We start from the raw sequence: 7,522 nt of genomic DNA on the forward strand, positions 1-7,522 counted from the left end.
GCTCACTCATGACAAATCATAATGGGCCGCAGCTGCATGAGCCCACTCTAAAAATCATGCTTTGCTGGTCGCGAGGATTTCACTGTAATGTCCGTTGGGTTCAAGGGACTCGTGTATGAAATATGAAACAAAATCTACATACTTCTATGTCTTCTCACCTTAATAAAATAATACAGAGGTGGCACCTGTAGTAATCTTAAATAATAGTCTAGTACAATACAATGTTTGTAACGGTAGGCTAGAAGTATGGAAATCACTTTCATTACAGTCTAAAAGCCCCCATTGTTTCTAATGAGCAAATGTTATTAGCGAAATGCTAATTACAACTCACCGGAGTTTCACGTTTGAAGTTTCACGTCGTCGATCCAGAAAGAGAAATTGTCAAAAGGAGGGTTGATAGTTGGTAGTTAAGAGGATGCGGGTAAAGTCAAAGAAGGTGAAAATATGAAATATGAAGGATGCAATAGTCAAAGTTTACGGAGAAATCAAGAGGGTGAAGGTCTGTCAGGTCAGGCAAAAGAAGTGAATTTTCAGTTAATCAGAGCGGTCGCCTAGCAACCGGCCACAACCGCGGCGCGAGCTGCACAGCTGCATCCAGTTCAGACAAAAACAATTTGGACTTCGGTGCTAGATCAGTGTTTTAAGAAACGTGTCTTTTGACACCAAATATGTACTTTCAGATTTTGTGTCAAATCAGTGTTTTAAAAAACGTGTCTTTTGACACCAAAACTGCATGTTTGAATTTGGTGTCAGATCAGTGTTTTAAGAAACGTGTCTTTTGACACCAAATTTGTACGTTCAGATTTCGTGTCAGATGCGTTGATATTTTCACGTGTCATTTGACACTAAACCTTAACGTGTATTGAACGTTTTTAAAAGGTGTTTTTGCAAACGTGTCAAAGAAAACGTTCCACAAACGTGTTTGACACGTTGGTTTTAGTCAACACCTAAATGACACCGTTAAAAAACGTGTCAATTGGTTCAGAAAACGTGTTTTGCTGCTTGGGTCCATCCACATGAATTACCTGCTTGTTGTAAGCTTAAAAAAACATTAATTTCCAGACCAGAATGACATAGCCTACATTAATCATGTAACAGAACCATGCACAGCAGACAAGTGAGGCTATTTACTATATTTTGTATATTATGAAATTCAATAGCGTGACAGCTCTTCTCCCTTTCTCTCACCCTGTCCCTCCAAACACATAGATAGCCCCCTTCTCATTCTCCTACTCACAAATGCACCACTATTTCCAGTCCAGAAATGAAATTGGTTTGGAAGACAGCACAAATGTGTAGCTTATTAAAATTGTTATGCTGCCATGCTTTGTGATGCTGTAGATAGTGTAGATCAATGCAGACCTCCTTGGTAGGCTTATTGTCTACACATGCATTTTACATGCAAATGTACTGTATCACTCTCCTGGCATTTCAATTTCACGTTACAATTCAAACACATTGATAACCTCCCTCTCATCTGGGGTTGGGGGCCCCACCACCATCACATCCCACACACCACACAGTGAAGCTACTTTCATGCGACTCAATCTGATGTGTTGGTCGCCTGTCAAAAATAACCACAAATCCATTTGATGAAAAACGGTTATTGTTCTTGATGCTATTTAGTTAAGCTTACTAAGGATATTAGTCTTGTGTTCTGTGAGGTATAAGAAAGATTTTTTTTTTTTCTTTCAAAGGTGGGGGGGGGGGGGGGGGCGCCAGAAATCAAACTCGCCTAGGGCACCAAATAAGCCAGAACCGGCCCTGTCTGTAAGTAAGGGACAACAAAAGAAATTCAAAGTTAGAGCCAAAGCAAGATAAAACCACCATAATGTAGTTAGTATGTGTTTCTTAATTTTGACATTATGTGTCTACATTTGGCAATATTATACACATGGCATTATATGATATGTCTAAAAGATCTGACTAAAAGTCTTTCCACAATCGCAACAACCCTCCAGTGGAATGAGTTATGACAAGGGTCGTGTGAAAGCTGTCAAGGTGGTAAAGAGATTTGTCCAAGGAGCCACCTGAGAATCCATTCCGATAACCAGGTCACAAGTCCTACTGAGAAAATGGCATCCAAGTGTTTTTAAATGTACACAGACCTCTAAATGAAATCAGCAGGGACAGGAGGCATGGCAACTTATACATGGAAATGTACATACAATATCAGTATTTTGTAGGGAGACGGTTCTAATAAAACAATTAAAGAATAGAACGGGGTTGTTTCATTTTTGCATTAGGCCTATACATTTCAGAAGTCTGTTTGCATGTTTCAAAGTTCAAAGTTCAAAGTACTTTATTTGCCATTTGTGCATAAACTAGTAGTCCAAGCACATAGGAACTCTTGTGCAGGCCCTCTGAGTCAATAAATAGAATTAAATAGAAAAATAGGAAGACAAAATACATCAAAGTGATAAAAATCAAAGAGGTCAAAAGAATAATAAAAAAGGTGGATCAAATGTTCTTTTTTGCCATCAGTCTCACTGTTGCTGGGAAGAAACTGTTGAATGGGTCATTATGAGTACCAAATGTTGCCATGGTCAGTAGGGCCGAACTGTATACTTTTCTTACAATCATCTGACTGCTCTGGTTGATCAAGTTTATGCTGGGCTCTTGTTGGGGTGTTTCAGAGTTTTTCATTAACCCTTTGATGCAGATGCAAAAAATGGCAATTTCCGCCTATATTTGACACTTATTATGTACAGTAGAATATCTCTGGTTCTACATATGCTATTTATAAAATGTATGAACCACATAACAGAATACATTTGGGACATCATGTTCAAACAGTTAAAGTGTTTTAATGAGAACATTATGAATTCAATATTACAGTTGGCACAGTAGTAAAAGTGTAAAAAAAATACAAAAACGCCTATGGTTTATTTGGATTCTACAGTGCACAATTCTTTAGGAGTGGCAGAGGTCCAAAAAAAGTACATGACATGATGCACCTATATGTTGGCAACATGTGTGAATATTTTGAAGGCAATAGACAAAGGTTTGTAAGAGCTGCAAAAGAATGTCCATTACATGACATAGGCGTTCCCAAAGTGTCTACCCAACCTCTCCAAAACAGTCATATCAATAAAAACCAAATGTGACTACACTTACATTTAGTCCTATATAAACCCATTTTTTTGATGAATTGAGAAGCAGAGCTGTTTTTTCTACAGCAGGGGTCCACACCCTCTCCAAAACGTGCCCAAAACCTATCCAGGCTTATATACTGTTATACTCACCTTTTGCTATGATCAGTCTTCTGAAAAATTTCCAAGGGAGTTTTTCCCTCAAGGAGCCTTTCCTCATGTTGCTTCCCAAGGATGTATGACTTGGCACACCTCAAAATGTCTGTGTTTTTTTCAGACTTCTAAAATAGATAGATCTGCATGAATGAATGAACACTACTATACAAACACAGTCATTAGTAATATTATTATTGTTACAAAAATGTCCACACCAGTAGCCCGGGCACGTCATACTTCCTGTGACACTGCATAGTTAGACTGGGCATGTCCATACTACCTGTAACGATGCAGTTTTCGCTTCTCAATTTGTCTGCTATATTGTATTGTCAGTCCAGGCAAGCACACCAGAGCCCCGTTGGCCAGATCACAAAGGTCCAGTGGGGAGTATGATTGGAGCAAGTCCAGCTGGACTTCTGAGCGGCGTTTGGGGGAGAAAAGAAGTATTGCTGGCTTGACATCAGCGACAGTAATGTCTTGCCAACCATCAGGGTTGTCATCTGCCGTCTTGCACAGCTGGCTTTGCGGTGGGGCAGCGCGACAACGTGCAGGAGAGGGACCCTTGCGGCGTGCAGCAGAGGCAACTGGAGGGCGACAGTGGGCAGGAGAGGATGAGGGTGACAGTCACAGCAGGAGGTCGCTTGCAGCGTGAGGAGGCAGCGGCTGGAGGCCGGGAGGAGGAGGCAGCCGCAGCATCAGGCCATAATGAGGAGGCAGCCGCAGCATCAGGCCATAATGAGGAGACAGACGCAGCATCAGGCCATAATGAGGAGACAGCCGCAGCATCAGGCCATAAGGAGGAGGCAGCCGCAGCAGCAGCAGCAGCAGCAGCAGCAGCCCGGGAGGTGGAGGAAGCTGCAGCAGCAGCAGGGACCCATGCGGCGTACAGCAGAGGCAACTGGAGGGCGACGGCGGGCAGGAGAAGAGAGGCAGAGGGTGACAGTCACAGCAGGAGGTCGCTTGCGGCACGAGGAGGCAGCCGCAGCAGCAGGCCGGGAGGAGGAGGCAGCAGTGGCCGTGGCAGGCTGTAGCCGGTGACTAGCAGACTGTGGTGGGGCAACAGAAGGAGCAGTGGAGGTTGAAGGCTTTGGTGGGGCAGCAGCAGGAGTGGTGCTAGGTATTTTGATATATCCAGACAGCATTTGTATTTCAGCAGAAGCTGCAGCAACCTGCACCAGATGTTCTGAAGCTCCCAATTCATCTGCCAATTTGTGTAGGGCATAGCAGCTCCTTCCAAGTCCCACTCTGTTCTTCTCCTCTTTGGACCACAGACACTGTCCACCTCCACTTCCACATCCACAGGAAGACTCCTCTCTAAGTAAAGAATATACATACTACTTTGTTATTAGGTTCTTACAATAAAGACCATTTGCATTTATTTCATTGCAGTGAACACTTTCACAAACAAAGAATTGATTTGAGCAGCAACATTACATTGATGTCTTTATGTATATGGGTGGTTGACGTTTAAGGGTGTAACACCGAAAAAAAAGTTTTTCCAATTCCTTGAAAAAAAATGGGGGAAAAATAGAAAAAAAAATAAAGCACTTAGTGGTCCGTGGCCTTATTTTTGCCATTTTTGGGAAAATGTGTCCTGCATCAACACATTACATAAGCAAGTCACACCGCAGGAAAATGAAGTCACACCACAGGAAATTCACTGCATTATGGCCATTTTAATATTTTGTCTATACATGCCTGACATCTGAGCTCATGCTAAATTGATAATGATATTGTGTTTAATATTAATATGTGTTTTCATTTATACATATAAAAACCTTTTTTCCTTCTATAAGAGTAGTCACACCACAGGACAGCATAGAACCTATGCATTGCGTGACAGAAACATTGCAATATGAAGACATATTAAGAGGTTAATAGTCACCTTAAACTTCCACAGCACTCTACAACAACCGAGGTACTGACTGGTTAGGAGCCAGTCTTTAACAACAAAGTGTATCCTTAGGTGCAATGGAGTAAATGGAGTAACGGGTAGTACCGTGTGCTAATGTTATACTTACACCATGAATTTAGGCCTACTTTTACTTATATTCACCTTATTACCACTGAGCCTCCCATTTCAATATTTGTCATGCTCCCACAGAATTGGCAGGCGGTATTCCAAGAAAAAGGCTGATATGCCTGCATTAACCTACTGGACAAGTATAGGAAGTGTTGTCATGGTTGGGCTAGATCTTTGCTTGGAGCACTTAATAGTTGTGATACTACGATTAACTAGACTGCCTGTGCAGTCGCCTTCGACTGCTTAAGGTATATCCCCGAAACGCGACGCTTCCAGTCCCCCATCATTCCTACCACTCCCGTCCACCATTTCGTAAACGTATATGATACATACAGACGTGACATGACGTGCATAGGCTTAAAACCAAACGACTATTGTGAAAATGAAGCAAAAAATGGGGCAAATGGTAATACTGTTTTAATGGTTCAGTTGATATACCACATTAGGTACAGTGTAATAACCAGTGTAACAATATTTAATACAATGTAATACCAGTGTAACACCGCCATTTTTTTTACTTACATCATGTGTTTGTGCGTAAGTGGTATTACATGGTATTGCATATTGTTACACTGGTATTACACTATATTATATGGTATTGCATACTGTTACACTTGTTATTACACTGTTCCGGATATTGCATATTGTTACACTGGTATTACACTAGTATTACATGGTATTAAATATTGTTACATTGGTTATTACACTGTACCTAATATGGTAGATTCACTGAAATGGTGAACCATTAAAACAAGGTGTTACCGGGCAAATCAATCCACCCAGTCAGAAGTTATGGGCCAAATGAAAATTCCGCCATTTTGAAAGTGTTGTCTTCCAAACTCGAATCAGTTCATGAACCTAACCTAGAGCATTCACACACAAAATCTGGGACAAATCCATCCACCCGTTCAGTAGTTATGGGCCAAACAATAATTCGGCCATCTTGAATTCAGCCATCTTGAAAGTGTTGACCACCAAACTCGAATCAGTTCATGAACCTACCCTAGAGCATTCACACACCAAATCTGGGACAAATCCATCCACCCGGTCAGAAGTTATGGACCAAACAAAAATTCGGCCATCTTGAATTCAGCCATCTTGAAAGTGTTGACCTCCAAACTCGTAATCAGTTCATGAACCTTCCCTAGAGCATTCACACACCAAATCTGGGACAAATCCATCCACCCGGTCAGAAGTTATGGACCAAACAAAAATTCGTCCATCTTGAATTCAGCCATCTTGAAAGTGTTGACCACCAAACTCGAATCAGTTCATGAACACACACACACACACACACACACACACACACACACACACACACACACACACACACACACACACACACACACACACACACACACACACACACAAATAAACATTAACACATGGAATGGGGAAAAAGTAAATGGCTCCTAAGTGACCTCCACCACCCCCACCATGGCTGTGGCCACCTGAGCACCATCAGATGTGTGAATGGTGTCCATATTCCAATTAGGGTGGCCATCGGTCCGTTTATACGACCTGTTCACGACGTCCGTGTGTCCCTCTCTTTGTCTTTCCTTTCCTCCTAGCCTTTTGCTTATGGCCTCGAGATGTGAGGCAACGTCATTGACGCAAACTAGACCTTGACAGTCGGTCGCGTTTCCGATATCTGCGGCCGCCATGTTACTCCAGATATAACCCCAGACTTTGCCCAGCGAATTAACTGTATTGTTGTCGCCTTATGTCGGGGAAATCTCCGTGCAATAGCCCTATATGAAGTTCATTAACTGACTGTATGAAAGTTAAATAAGGTAACTATATTATTGTCTACTGTCTGTTTCCCATTTTTTCCTGCACTGGTGGCAATGCATAGTGCAACTAAGTGTGTCCGCTAAATGCCTTTACAACGATACGAGGGTTCTCACAACTTTACAAACAGGGCAAAAAAACATCTTTCTGCACGGGCGCTGTGTGTATTTTGAGCTCCATCCAGCGTCTGCATGAAAAAAAAGAGGTTGACAGAAGCGGGTTGCCTCCCTTAAAACACCGCTGATAAACAGACTTCTGACCAACTTTGAGTAAAGTAAATCAAATTAATTGTTGGCTATTAGGCCTACGAATGCATGACTACACAAAATAGGCTACATTAAAAAAAAAAACACGAAATAGCCTACACAGACAACAACGGAAGGATTTGTCTATCGTAACCTGTCGTCTCTGATACAGTTAGTGGTACTGATGACTCCTTTATCGGATAGGAAAAAATGGA

Source organism: Engraulis encrasicolus, chromosome 13 (genome assembly GCF_034702125.1).
Source record: "Engraulis encrasicolus isolate BLACKSEA-1 chromosome 13, IST_EnEncr_1.0, whole genome shotgun sequence".
In the NCBI taxonomy this organism is placed as follows: Eukaryota; Metazoa; Chordata; class Actinopteri; order Clupeiformes; family Engraulidae; genus Engraulis; species Engraulis encrasicolus.